Raw genomic sequence first — 14861 nt, 5'->3', positions numbered from 1 at the left:
CCTCGAAAAATTCTATAAGATTCGTCAGACATGATTTGCCTTTGGTAAATCCATGCTGACTTTGTCCGATGATTTCACCACTTTCCAAATGTGATGCTATCACATCCTTAATAACTGACTCTAGCATTTTCCCCACTACCAATGTTAGGCTAACTGGTCTATAATTCCCCGTTTTCTCTCTCCCTCCTTTTTAAAAAGTGGGGTTACATTAGCTACCCTCCAGTCCTCAGAATCTACTCCAGAATCTAAAGAGTTTTGAAAAATTATCACTAATGCATCCACTATTTCTGAGGCTACTTCCTTAAGCACTCTGGGATGCAGCCTATCTGGCCCTGTGGATTTATCTGCCTTTAAACCATTTAATTTACCTAACACCACTTCCCGACTAACCTGGATTTCCCTCAGTTCCTCCATCTCATTAGACCCCCAGTCCCCCGTTATTTCCGGCAGACTGTTTATGTCTTCCTTAGTGAAGACAGAACCAAAGTATTTGTTCAATTGGTCTGCCATCTCCTTGTTCCCTATGACCAATTCACCTGTTTCCGACTGCAAGGGACCTACATTTGCCTTAACTAATCTTTTTCTCTTCACATATCTATAAAAGCTTTTGCAGTCAGTTTTTATGTTCCTTGCCAGTTTTCCCTCATAATCTATTTTCCCTTTCCTAATTAAGCCCTTTGTCTTCCTCTGCTGGACTGAATTTCTCCCAGTCCTCTGGTATGCTACTTTTTCTAGCTAATCTGTATGCTTCATCTTTTGTTTTAATACTATCCTTGATTTCCCTTGTTAGCCACGGATGCACTACCTTTCCTGGTTTGTTCTTTTGCCAAACTTGGATGAACACTTGCTGTAGTTCATCCATGCGACCTTTAAATGCCTTCCATTGCATGTCCACCGTCAACCCTTTCAGCATCAATTGCCAGTCTATCTTGGACAATTCACGCCGCATATCCTCAAAGTTACCTTTCTTTAAATTCAGAACACTTGTTTCTATATTGACTTTGTCACTCTCCATCCTAATGAAGAACTCCACCATATTATGATCACTCTTGCCCAAGGGGCCTGACACAACAAGACTGCTAACTAACCCTTCCTCATTACTCAATACCCAGTCTAGAATGGCCTGCTCTCTCGTTGGTTCCTCGACATGTTGGTTTAGAAAACCATCTCGCAAACATTCCAAGAAATCCTCTTCCTCAGCACCCCTGCTATGTTTCTATGTAAGGTGACAACACAGCCATTGTCTCGTCTTCTGGAAACGTCACTCATTCCTTTCCTCCAGAGATGCTGCCTGTCCCGCTGAATTACTCCAGCATTTTGTGTCTATGAATTCTCTGCCACGGAGGGAAAGTAAGTTGTGAGGTGGACCTAAGGACACTACACATGAATGCATACAGTTTAAGTATGTGGACAAAGGACTGGAAAATTAGGATATTATGTGGGCCAATTGTTTCCTCATTCGATCTAAAATTTGCTTGCTTATAGAAGTCATAGTGGAAGGACTGGAACTGTCCTGTGGGGAGGGATTGTACAGGCTTGTTGACAGAGGGCAGTGGAGGCCAATTCACTGGGTGTTTTCAAGAGAGTGTTAGATATAGCTTAGGGAATCAAGGGATATGGGGGAAATAGGATGATCAGCTATGATCATATTGAATGGCAGTGAATGACTTGAAGGGTCCAATGGCTTACTCCTGCACCTATTTTCTGTGTTTATTGCTCAGGAAATTAAAAGACAAATAAAAAAGGTTATGCTTCAGTTACATGTGTGGGAAGAAACTGCAGATGCTTGTTGAAACCGAAGATAGGCACAAAATGCTGGTGTACCTCAGCGGGATGGGCAGCATCTCTGTAGAGAAGGAATGGGTGATGTATCGGGTCGAGACCCTTCTTCAAACTAGTCAGGGGAAAGGGAAACAAGAGATATAGACAGTGAAGTAGAGAGACATTGATTATAAATGTCCCTTGAATAAAGCACAGAGTTTGGGGCAAAATGAGATTGGTCAATGAGAAGTGCGTTTCTGAAAACCCAGCAATGAATGAACACACATCCAGGCGGCCTTGCGAACATTCCTTCTGTATGATGACATGTGAATGGTAGATTCCATGGCATCAGTTCCTCGTTAGTATAGTGGTTAGTATCCCCGCCTGTCACGCGGGAGACCGGGGTTCAATTCCCCGACGGGGAGATGACTTTTACGATTTAAAATGTAACTGGACTTTGTTAAAGCATCAATGTCCAACCCGCTGGGTTACTGCAGCACTTTGTGTTTGCTATCAATCAGCATCTGCAGTTCTTTGACTCTACATAGTAGCCGGATAATGGTGACTACAGCCTGGATATCTGCCAACATCCGATATAATCCCTCTGCTCTTTTAAATCTTTACATTTTAAAATTTGCTTTCTGATAGAAGTCGTGATGGAAGGACTGGAACTGTCCTGTTGGGAGGGATTGTTCAGACTTGTTTCCCCTGTAGCTGGGAAAGCTGAGCAATGAACTGGTGGAAGTAAACAAGGTTATGGCTCACATAGACAGACATGTAATATGGAAAAGATCAGCATGTAGTCAAAACAAAAACTCCACGCTAGGTGTGTTTAAAACGAGGGATCCTCAGGAGGCAGTGATCATAATATGAAATAATTCAACTTGCAATTTGAGAGGGAGAAGCTGAAATCAGTTGTATCAGAATTACTGTTGGGTAAAAGCTACTACAGAAGCATGAGGGAGGAGCTGGCAAACATTGATTGGAAGGGGTCCCGAGGAGGAATGATGGTGGAGCAACAATGACAGGAATTTTGGATGGATACTTTCACAGTGGCTTGTCACATGTGACAATAAGGTATTCATTCATTCCTTTATTCATTCCTTCATTCATTCATTCCTTTATTCATTCCTTCATTCATTCATTCTGGGAGTAATTCGGAAGACGCGGGATCTTTTCATCCGAAAGAGGAAACAACATACGAAAGGGAGAATAAGGCCACAGTGGCTGAGAAAACAAGTCAAACATAGCATAGAAGCAAAAAGCGAAGGCATGTAATATGGAAAAGATCAGTGTGAAACTGGAAGATTGGGAAGCCTTTAAAAATCAATAGAGAGCAACAAAAAAAGCAATAAGAAAAGATGAAATATGATGATAAGCTACAGTGCCACTTCCAAAGGACAGAGTAGCGCAGCGATTGAGTTACTGCCTAACAGCATCAGAGATGCGAGTTAAGAACACCAGGCGCCTTTGGCAGGGGCTACGGACTATAACTAACTACCGGTGCAGCCCCCCCCCCCCCCCCCCCCCCCCTCAACCAGAAGTGCCGGCACCTCCTTAGCTGATGACCTGAACTATTTTTACGCACGGTTCGAGATGGGTAACATCACCCCAAGCTCGCCGCCCAAAAACAACACCGACAGGGCGCTGGCTAGCGAGGCTGGAGGGGGATCCACGGTTGGGGATGTGCACACATTCTCGGTGTCCGAGCACGATGTGAGGAGGGCTCTGACGCGTGTGAACACGAGGAAAGCTGGAGGCCCAGATGGTATATCTCGGCGAGTACTAAAGTCTTGTGCTACTCAGCTTGCTCCAGTGCTCACCACAATATTTAACCTCTCCTTGGAAAGGTCCGTGGTCCCTGCATGCTTCAAAAGATCCATCATCGTACCAGTGCCAAACAATGCCTCTCCAGCTTTTTTGAATGACTACCGACCGGTGGCCCTCACCTCGGTTGTCATGAACTGCTTCGAGAGGCTAATCAAGGACTACATCTGTGCCCTCCTTCCTCGCAACATGGACCCACTACAGTTCGCATACCGTCCGAACAGATCCACGGATGATGCGGTCTCCCAGGTTCTGCACACCGCTCTCTCTCAGCTGGACAGCTAGAAGGGGGGATATGTGAGGATGCTGTTCATTGACTTTAGTTCAGCTTTCAATACCATAGTCCCCACCAGACTGGCTGAGAAGCTGCTGGAACTTCTTAAACACTGTTTAAAAAGAGAGTGAGCCAAAAGACAGGAAATTATAAGCCAGTTAAACAGACTTCTGTGGTCGGTAACATTTTAGAGTCAATTATTAAGGAGGAGGTTTCAGGCTGGTCAGCATGGTTTTGTAAAGGGAGATCTTACCTGACAAATCTGTTGGAGTTTTTTGATGAAGTAACTAGCAGGAGAACTGGTTGATGTTGTCTACTTGGATTTTCAGAAGGCCTTTGATCATGTGTCACACGTTACTGACATGGAAGCTTGTCAGACTAGCAGAAGGCAAAGAGTGAGAATAAATGGGCCTTTTCTGGTTGGCTGCCGATGACTAATGGTGTTCCACCGGGGGTCAGTTTTGTTCCTTTTCACATTAAAGATTTGGATGAGGGAATTTATGGCTGCGGAAGACAAAAAGATAGATGGAGGGGCAGGTGGTGTGGAGGAAGCAGTGAGGCTGCAGAAGGAATTGGACAGTTTGGGAGAGTGGGCAAAGAAGTGGCAAATGGAATACAATGGAGCAAAATGTACAGTCATGCACTTTGGTGGAAGGAATAAAGGCATAGGCTACTTTCTAAATGCGGAGATAATTCAGAAAAAAAAGTGCAAAATGACTTGGAAGTGCTGGTGAAGGAGTCCCAAAATTTGCAAGTTGAGTCAGAGGGGACTAGAATATAAAACTAAGGATGTGATGCTGAGGCTTTATCAGACACTGGTGAGGCCAAATTTGTAATATTGTGAGCAGTTTTGGATCCCATATCTAAGGAAGGATGTGCTGGTTTTGGAGAGAGTTCAGAGGTTCAGAGAGTTACAAGAATGATCCCGGGGATGATTGGGTTGACATGTGAAGTGAGTATGAAGGATCTGGGCTTGTTCTTGTTGGAGTTTGTAAGGATGTTGGGATCTCATTGAAAACTACCGGAAAAGGAATTTGATTGGTTGGACGTGGGAAGGATGTTCCCAGTAATGGGGGAACCAAGAACCAGAGCACACAGCCTCAGTATAAAAGGAATTTCCTTCAGAATGGAAATGAGGTTGAATCTCTCTAGCCAGAAGATGGCGAATCTGTGGAATTCATTGCCACAGACGGCTAAAGCAGTCATGTCATTGGATATTTTTCAGGTGAAAATTGATGTCTTGATTAGGAAGGGCATCAAAGATTATGGGGAGAAGGCAGGAGAACTGCTTAGGGTTGAGAGGAAATAATAGATCTGTTTTGATTAAATGACGGAGTAGACTCGATGAATTGCCTAGTTCTGTCCCTGTGTCTTATGGGCAATTCCACAGATGACATGCAGGAATCATTTAAAGGCCAGCTGATCAAAGTGCAGGATCAACATGTTCCATTAAGGAGGAGGGATATGGAGAGCAAGATTTCAGGATTCTCTTTACATCAGCGATTGAGAAGTTGTTGGAGGAGATTCAGAGGAACAAGGATTATGGTCACTTGGAAAAGGAGGAACTATTTAGGAGAGTCAGCATGGTTTTTAGTCAGTGTTATGGAACATCTAGAACAATACAACACAGGAACTTCTCACAATGTTTGTGCCAAAAATGATGCCATGTTAAACTGATCTCATATGCCTTGCATGATCCATATCCCTCTATTCCCTGCACATCCATGTTCCTATCTTAAAGACACTTAAACTTGGACACTGAGCTCCGAGTATACATTGCCCTCTTGTCCCTGAGGGGACTGATTCCTTTCTCAACTGCCTTCTTGCTTCTAATATACTTGTAATTGCTTTTAGGATTCTCTTTTTAATCCTAGTTGCTAAATTAACATCATGGGCCCTTACTAACGTCCATGGTAAAGTTTAGAGGTATAGCATGGAAACAGGCCCTTCAGCCCACTGTCCACACCAATTATCGATTGCCCATTCACACCAGGTTAATTTGACTGGCTAAATGTTAAACAAAAAAAAATTGTCCCTAGTGTGTGTAGGATAGTGTTAATGTGCGGGGATCGCTGGGCGGTGCGGACTTGGTGGGCCGAAAAGGCCTGTTTCCGCGCTGTATATATATGATATGATGATATATTCACAAAATGCTGGAGTAACTCAGCAGGTCAGGCAGCATCTCGGGAGAGAAGGAATGGGTGACGTTTCGGGTCGAGACCCTTCTTCAGACTGATGTCGGGGGTGGGACAAAGGAAGGATATAGGTGGAGACAGGAAGATGGAGGGAGATCTGGGAAGGAGGAGGGGAAGGGAGGGACAGAGGAGCTATCTGAAGTTGGAGAAGTCGACGTTCATACCACCGGGCTGCAAACTGCCCAGGCGAAATATGAGGTGCTGCTCCTCCAATTTCCGGCGGGCCTCACTATGGCACTGGAGGAGGCCCATGACAGAGAGGTCAGACTGGGAATGGGAGGGGGAGTTAAAGTGCTGGGCCACCGGGAGATCAGTTGCGTTAATGCGGACCGAGCGCAGGTGTTCAGCGAAGCGATCGCCGAGCCTGCGCTTGGTTTCGCCGATATAAATAAGTTGACATCTAGAGCAGCGGATGCAATAGATGAGGTTGGAGGAGGTGCAGGTGAACCTCTGTCTCACCTGGAAAGACTGTTTGGTCCTTTGATGGAGTTGAGGGGCGAGGTAAAGGGACAGGTGTTGCATCTCGTGCGGTTGCAAGGGAAAGTGCCCGGGGTTGGGGTGGTTTGGGTAGGAAGGGACGAGTGGACCAGGGAGTTACGGAGGGAATGGTCTCTGCGGAACGCAGAGAGGGGAGGGGATGGGAAGATATGGCCAGTGGTGGGGTCCCGTTGTAGGTGACGGAAATGTTGGTGGATGATATGTTGGATCCGCTGGCTGGTGGGGTGGAAGGTGAGAACGAGGGGGATCCTGTCCTTGTTGCGAGTGGGGGGAGGGGGAGCAAGAGCGGAGCTGCGGGATGTAGAAGAGACCCTAGTGAGAGCCTCATCTATAATGGAGGAGGGGAAGCCCCGTTTTCTGAAGAACGAGGACATCTCGGAAGCCCTAGTCTGAAACACCTCATCCCGGGCGCAGATGCGGCGTAGACGGAGGAATTGGGAGTAGGGGATAGACTTTTTGCAGGGGACCGGGTGGGAAGAAGTGTAGTCCAGGTAGCTGTGCGAGTCGGTGGGCTTGTAGTAAATGTCCGTCACTAGTCTGTCTCCTGTGATGGAGATGTGGAGGCGCAGGCAAGTCCCAAGGAAGCAGATGTGGCTGTGGTAGCGAGTCTGGGTCAAGATGTGGTCGTAGAGTAGGAGGGCAGGAGAAATCACAGAGGGGGAGCAGCGAGAGAGCATGTTACTAAACTCTCGTCGAAGAGAGGAGGAGAACTTCTTCAAAGTGGACATACCTCGAATGGAGATACCTGATATGATGATATGATCTATGTAATGCCACTTTCTCACCCTCTTGCTACACTCTGGGGGCAATTTAGAGGGACCAAGTAACGTACAGCTTTGCATGTCAGTGGAAACTGGAGTACCTGCAGTGCACTCAAAAGTTTCACAGTATAATGTGCAAACTCCACACAGACAGTATCTGAGGTAAGGATCGAACTCTGGTCTCTGCAGCTATGAGTCAGTTGCACTACCAGCTGTGCCACTGTATTCCATCTCTAATAGGATGGTTTAGTTGCATGATAACAGCTGGGAAGAAGCTGTCCCTGAATCTGGAGGTGTACATAGTTACATTTCTGTACCTCTTGCCTGATGGGAGAGGGAGTGATCAAGGTGAGACTCATCCTTGATTATGCTGGTGGTCTTGAGAATAAGGTTGAGGGGGAAAAATAGATCAGCCACGGTTTAATGGCGAAGTAAGCACGATGGGCTGAATGGCCTCATTTTACTCCTCATCTTATGGTTCCACAGAGATGCTGCCTGGCCTGCTGAGTTACTCCAGCACTTTGTGCCTGTTTTTGTAACTGCATCTGCAATTACTGCATCTGCAGGATTGAAATGTAATGCCAGATGAAGTGATATGCATGGAAGGGGACAGTTCCCTCCTGTTCACGCTGTTGAGATCTCACGTACGTTTATACACCTCTGATAAACCGCAGAGCTGTAGACGTCCTGTATATGCACTTCAGCAAGGCATTTGACAAGGTTCCACAAGGTAGGCTGCTCTGGAAGGTTAGATCGCATGGAATCACAGGAACTGTGCAAAAAACCTTCCAACATTCTCGGAGGCTATACATACATTCTATACTGTTTACACAAACCGCACAATTTTACCCCACACCCTTGCCTCTCATGTGAGTCACTGGCGTGAAATCCCTTCCCTCATTTTGAGGGGCATCTCCACCACATCCTGCCCCCCATGTTGGACCCTAGATGTGGTCTTCCCCAACTGAGACTTGCCGTTGGTTGCACCAAGCTTCAGAGCATCCCTCAGGACGTACCCCTGCAGTCTGGTGCAGGCCAGTCGGTAACATTCCCTGATGGTCATCTCGCTCTGCCGGGAGGGGTCAACAAAGCACGGGCAGACCAAAGAGTATCTTTCACCGAGTTGATGACCTTCCAGCAGCACTTGATGTTTGTCTCTGAATGCGTCCCAGGCAACAGTCAGTAAATCACATGATAGGGACCCTTGCAAACTTCACCAGGCTCTTTGCAAATCCACACTCTGCGAAGAGGTGGGCAACCGTCTCCTCTCCATAGCAGCCGTTCCGGGGACAGCGTGCACTGGTAGTGTGGTTCCGACGGTGCAGGAAGAGCTGACTGGGAGGGCTCCCCTCACCGCCAGCCAAGCCAGGTCTTGGTGCTTGTTGGTGAGTTCTGGCGATGAGGCATTTTGCCAGACAAGCTGGACAGTCTGCTCTGGGAACGACGCAACAGGATCTATGCAGTAATTACCCTGCAGGATGTTCCGTGTTGACCACTGCCTGATTTGTGGTCAAAGATGTTGGTCCGGAAGAACCTTTCCATGAAGGTCAGATGGTGCAGCAATGTTCAGCTGACTGGCATATTGCCTGACATCTGTGCCAGGTCCATCCTTTGCAACACCGGGGACAGGTAGAACTTCAGCAGTTAGTGACACTTGGTGCCCACCTGCCTTGGCTCTATGCTCCACCTGATGCCTCCGTACATGAAGGTGGCCATCAGGGTGAGGGCAACATTGGGCACGCTTTTACCCCTGTTGTCTGCCGACTTGTGCATGTGGCCCGTTGCACCCGATCCATCCTCATCGGAGGGAGAGACGGGCCTCACTTGCGCCAAGTACAGCAGCCCCGAGAGCACTTCACACCTAATGATCAAATTTTTACCCGTTATAGATAGGGAGTGCTGCTTCCACAACGCCAGTTTTTTCCCCACCTTGGCTATCCACTCCAGCCAATTCTTGTCACACGCCTCAGCCACCCCAAACCAGATCCCAGCACCTTCAAGATGTCAGGAAGATCGGTCAGGCCAGTTGCCAAAGATCATGGCCTGGCTCCCGTTGCTGACTCAAACTGGTTGCAGATATCATCAATCTGCAGACCAATCCTGGATCAGAGAAGGCTGCGACATCAGGCATGTACAGGGAGGTTTTGACCTGAGTGTACCCACTGCCTGGCAATGTCACTCCTCGTATTCTCTCGTCCTTCCTGATGGACTTGGCAAATAGTTCTATACAACAGATGAACAAGACAGGGGAGAGTGGGCAACCCTGCTGTTGTGTTCTATAAATCACCAGATTCAGACAACAGAGCATGAATTACAAAGTATCTTATTACATTACAAATAAGGCACATATCCTCATATATCCTCGTATGCACTTGCAAACCCCGAGCACACAGCAGAGCACGCAGCAGGATGATCACGTGGCACCGTTCATGACACGGTCCAAGGTTTCAAGGTTTGTTTAGTGTCACATGTACCAAATAAGGTACTGTGAAATTCAGATTGCCATACAGTCATACCAATAAAGAGCAACAAGACACCCAAATAAATTTTTAACATGAACATCCACCACAGCGATTCTCACATTCCTCACAGTGATGGAAGGCAAAAAAAGTTCAGTCTCCTTCCTTTCTTTGTTCTTCCGCGGTCGGGGCACCGAACCTTCCGTTGTCGGGGCAATCTTGGCTCCTGTAACCGGCAGTCAAACCCTCAGCATCAAGACAGTCAAGCTCCTGCATCGGGGGGATCTCAGCTCCCTGCGCCGGGTGATCGGACTCCCAAGTCGTGTCTGGTCGAACCTCCTGCAGGTTAGAGCTTCCCGACATCAGTCTCTACCTGAGACAATGAGCTCCTCGATGTTGAAATCCACAGGCCGCGATTGGAGCGTCAATCCTAGGCAAGGGATGGCAGGCTCCAATGGTAAGTCCACAGTCCCGCGGTGGAGCTCAAAGTCAGTCTTGAGCAAGGCCGCCAGCTCCATGATGTTAGGCCGCAGAGCGACGACCGAAGATAGGATCCGAAAAAAAATTGCGTCTCCGGCAATGTAAGAGATTGGAAAAGTTTCCCTGGACCCACTCCCCGACATAAAACAAACCAGAGAACACTAAAACATAATCTTTAACACGTACTTACAATAACAAAACCTAACAAAGGACAGATAGACTGTGGAGGAGGCAGCCATTACCGGCGCCACCTGGTGGCTGAGTCTCCCCTTCTGCAAGGGCGCTCGATACCATTCTTTATGGCATTGCTTATCTGCCATACTCCCTCCCCGAGCCAATTAAAAGCCCCCTTGTCTGCAGAGTTTCTGCATGACTGGCGGTAGGGGGAGCAGTGGTCCGCCCAATGTGTTCTGCTCAGCAAACAAAATGTTCCCAGACATTGCAAGTTCCCAGGCATGGCCAGATGCAAAAACAACTCCCACTTGTCTTGTGAACATCTTGTTTACAAAGGGTTTGGAATGCTGAGCTGTTAATTTGGCTGTTAATTCCATTTTAGCTGAAATGGTCTGTTTTTTACAATATACTCCACCCCTTGGAGTTGTCAGTCTACATTAGCGCCCACCTAACTACATGTTGCTGAGTATACAAACAAAAATAATAAAAAGTTCAGTCTAATAATTCAAAATTTGTGAATATGTTAAACTAACTATCCGTGCCATAATGGCATGAGTTATGTGTTCTCTCAGACACAGAGCTGGTCCCGGATGTCTCTGTGAAAGCAAAGCTTATCTTAACGACCTTGCAGGCATCCTCATTATTTACTGGTCCCTTTTAATCAGCCCAAGCATGCAAAGTGGTGTTTTAAACATAATTTCTCCTCACATTAACCCCATGCACCCCTAAACACGGAACATTTGGCCCTCAGACTGTCCCGTTATATACGACCCGCATGTTCAATACCACCCCTCCACCCTCTGGGCACTCCTCATGCGGCAATAGAGAAGCACACAATTGCAAAATATTATGCCCCCAACCATCGAACCCCCAAGACCATCAATTCCCCCTGAAACCTGTTTCTCTCACGGTTCACAGACTCGCCAGCCGCCTGCCACTTTTGCGAGTCTGTGTACCACGTGTATATGGAGTGTGTGAGGTTGCAGCTCCTGTTCCAATATCTAAAGGGGCTGCCCCTTGCTTGCTGGCTGCACGTCACATCCACCACCCTCATCTTTAGACACCCTGTGCGCAGGGGAGAGCGTACAGTTGAAGATGACCTGGTTGGGTTGCTCCTAGGCTTGCCCGAGCTGGCCATCCATGTGTCACAGCGCCAGGCCTGCCCGAGCCAGCTGCCTGCCCCTTTTCCGGGGTTATTTAGAACGGAGATGAGGAAGAACTTTTTCAGTCAGAGAGTGGTGAAGGTGTGGAATTCTCTGCCTCAGAAGGCAGTGGAGGCCAGTTTGTTGGATGCTTTCAAGAGAGAGCTGGATAGAGCTCTTAAGGATAGCGGAGTGAGGGGGTACGGGGAGAAGGCAGGAACGGGGTACTGATTGAGAGTGATCAGCCATGATCGCATTGAATGGCGGTGCTGGCTCGAAGGGCTGAATGGCCTACTCCTGCACCTATTGTCTATTGTCTATTGTTATGTCCGTGCCCGGGTGCTGTTAGAGAAGGACTACGCGCTGTCCAGGGGCACCCTGGGGGATTTCTGGGACCGCTGGGCACCGCGGGGGGTTGAATGCATCCTTGACAAGGAGTGTAAGATGGTTGTATAATAGTTTATGGTTTGTCTTGTATTATGGTGGTGGGTTCTGTTTTGGTTTTATTGTATATATATTATTTTAATATTTGAATAAATATTTTTGATTTTTAAAAGAAGACCATCAATTCCACCACACGCTCTCCATGGCCTCATCATACAACTGTTTGCCAACTTTATGCAAGGCCTTAACCAGGTCCGTAAAGTTTTCACCTTCACCGGCTATGTAAGTACAATATTCGCTCCCTATGATGGCACGTCCGCCCTGCCACAGGTCATTGGTTCAAGTTGTTTACTGCTGTAACACGATGGCCCACCTCTTGAGCATGTGAGAGGGTGTTAGTGTACGTATCTGGTCTTTTAGACGACCATTCATATGCTCCACCAGCCCTACTGCATGCGGGTAATATGGGATGTAAAGGTAGCTGCACCCCATTATCAGCTGCCCACAGTTGCATGTTGTTACCCGCAAAGTGGGACCCGTTGTCAGATGGAATCTCCCATGGGATGCCATATGACTGTATCACTCCCCCATTGCACATGGACCAGCAGAGACATTAAAGTTTTGTTTGCATGAGGTGTTCTCCACATTGCAACATCCCCCTCTGTTGCTGAACAGAGCAGATATGGTATCCATGTTAGGGTCACCGAAGGTGATGGTAGGGAGCATTGTAGTAGGGCAGGTACCTCCCCGAAGAGGCATTTAAGGGGTAACCTGCCACTTTCCATTTCTCAAGCTGCGGCCAGTGGAAAGACCACAGCACCCTCTCCACATGGTGCCATCAGCATTGATGTGATCCGAGTAGGCGGACCGACAGGTGGTGTAATGTTGGGAGAGGTACCACTCAGCCATTCCGTTGGCAGCCACCCAGGAGTTGGTGTACAGGGGACTGGAGTATTGTCGTCAGACAAGGGAAGGGTGGACTCCACAAGCTCGGCCAATTGACTTGAGCCGTCAGAGCCATCGGTAAACCAAACCTGTTGGTGTTCATCGGGAAAATGGGACCCCCAAACAATGGGGGATGCAGGTGGTGGTTCGGGCTTAGTACTGAGCGACCTCCCGAAGGGGGGGCCATGACCTCCTCATGCAGATGGCCAATGCCATCACGGCCTCTCTCAGCCCTATCAGAGATGTACCATTTCCATTTTACAGTGGAGGAGCGCTGTGCATTTTCTTCCTTATGGAAGATGTCAGCGGACTTAACCCAGGTCATGATAGGTAGATGAGGTCGCATAACCACTATGCCACCCGCCTTAAGGTGTTCAATAGCAAGGAGGGCCAAGTAACATGTGAATAGGTTAAAGGGCAAATATCGCGCAGGGGATTCAGTAACGTCTTGGTCCAGAAGCCGAGAAGCGACCCCCGTCCGTCATGCTTTCGCCACAAACTCCACTCCGCCTCGCAAACGGTAGGCAAAACCTGTAACGCAAAAGAGACATTTTCCCACCGTAAAGCAACCGGGCGCCCCTGCACCAGGACGGGATTAGGGGGTCAAATATCTGTCAGTGGGGGAAGATCCGCTGCCTGAGTTCTGCTGTCCATTATCATACCAGATGTCCCCATCCCAAGTATCAATGTCCTCCCCCCTTATCATTAGTGAACAGACTTTAATCGGGTCAACTTGCCAATCCGCGCGCTTGGCCGCCTCAGCTTGCTCGAGCCTGGACAACGTTCCCAACTCCACTGCCTGGTTTCCCCTCTCCACTACCTGGTTTCTGGATGTCTCCACTGCCTCTGATAGAGTCAGTGGGCGCTCTTCTAACTCATCAATTTTGTCTTTTAGGTTGTGTACTTCTTGTTCTTTTTGTTTAAGATTCTCATGTTGAGATCTAACTATCGACAACAACCACTAGAATGTTCCATTGTGGCTCCTCTTCTTCTCGGGGAACTCGCTCTCTTCTAACTGTGTCAATATATGGTGTCTGATTTTAACATAAGGGTTGTTGTTTAGTGCATCGGACCAGTCAATAGGCGTCCCTGACTGAGCAATTAAGTTGGCCAAACTCGCAAACCCGTTCGTGTTATCCAACCACCCTGGAACCCGACAAGTTTCAGGCTCCACTGCTTTCTTTGACTCCCACATTATTTATTAATAGTGTCTGCTATCTGAGTCATGCTTCGTGTCTGTTTTCTGAATCCAGCTGACTTCACGAAATATTGTGTTCGATAAATCACCGGATTCAGACAACAGAGTGTGAATAACAAAGTATTTTATTACACGAGCAGATAAGGCACATATCCTCACACTGCACATATCCCACGTCTGCACATATCCTCACACTGCACATATCCCACGTCTGCACATATCCTCACACTGCACATATCCCACGTCTGCACATATCCTCACACTGCACATATCCCACGTCTGCACATATCCTCACACTGCACATATCCCACGTCTGCACTCGCAAACCGCGAGTACACAGCATGTCCCTGTTGTTGATCACCTGGCACTGTTTGTGACATGGTCCAAGGCTGGGTCTCTCTCCTCCTGCAAGGACACCCGGCATCATCCTTTATGGCATTTCATATCGGAGCAGACCGTGCCATACCCCCTCCCAGAGCCAGTCATTAGCCCCCCTGTATGCAGCGTTTCTGTACTACTTGGTTCGGAAAAAGAGGGAGATATACAATAAATATAAGCGGCAGGGAGTAAATGAGGTTCTTGAGGAATATAAAGAATGAAAAAGGAATCTTAAAAAGGAAATTAGAAAAGCGAAAAAAAGATATGAGGCTGCTTTGGCAAGTAATGTAAAAGTAAACCCCAAGGGGTTCTACAGATATGTCAATAGCAAAAGGATAGTGAGGGATAAAATTGGTCCATTAGAGAGTCAGAGTGGACAGCTATG

The 14861-nt window shown here is 47.6% G+C and overlaps 1 non-coding gene across 1 annotated transcript; it reads left to right on the top strand.

The window, feature by feature from the left end:
* Positions 1-2114: 2114 nt before the first annotated feature.
* Positions 2115-2186, top strand: trnad-guc (transfer RNA aspartic acid (anticodon GUC)). The gene has a single exon. It is a non-coding gene; the product is annotated as a tRNA-Asp (tRNA).
* Positions 2187-14861: the final 12675 nt, after the last annotated feature.

The sequence above is a fragment of the Rhinoraja longicauda genome, chromosome 41 (assembly GCF_053455715.1).
Source record: "Rhinoraja longicauda isolate Sanriku21f chromosome 41, sRhiLon1.1, whole genome shotgun sequence".
NCBI classification, from domain to species: domain Eukaryota; kingdom Metazoa; phylum Chordata; class Chondrichthyes; order Rajiformes; family Arhynchobatidae; genus Rhinoraja; species Rhinoraja longicauda.
The sequence above is the reverse complement of the archived record's forward strand: the minus strand, read 5'-3'. Positions and strand labels throughout refer to the sequence as shown.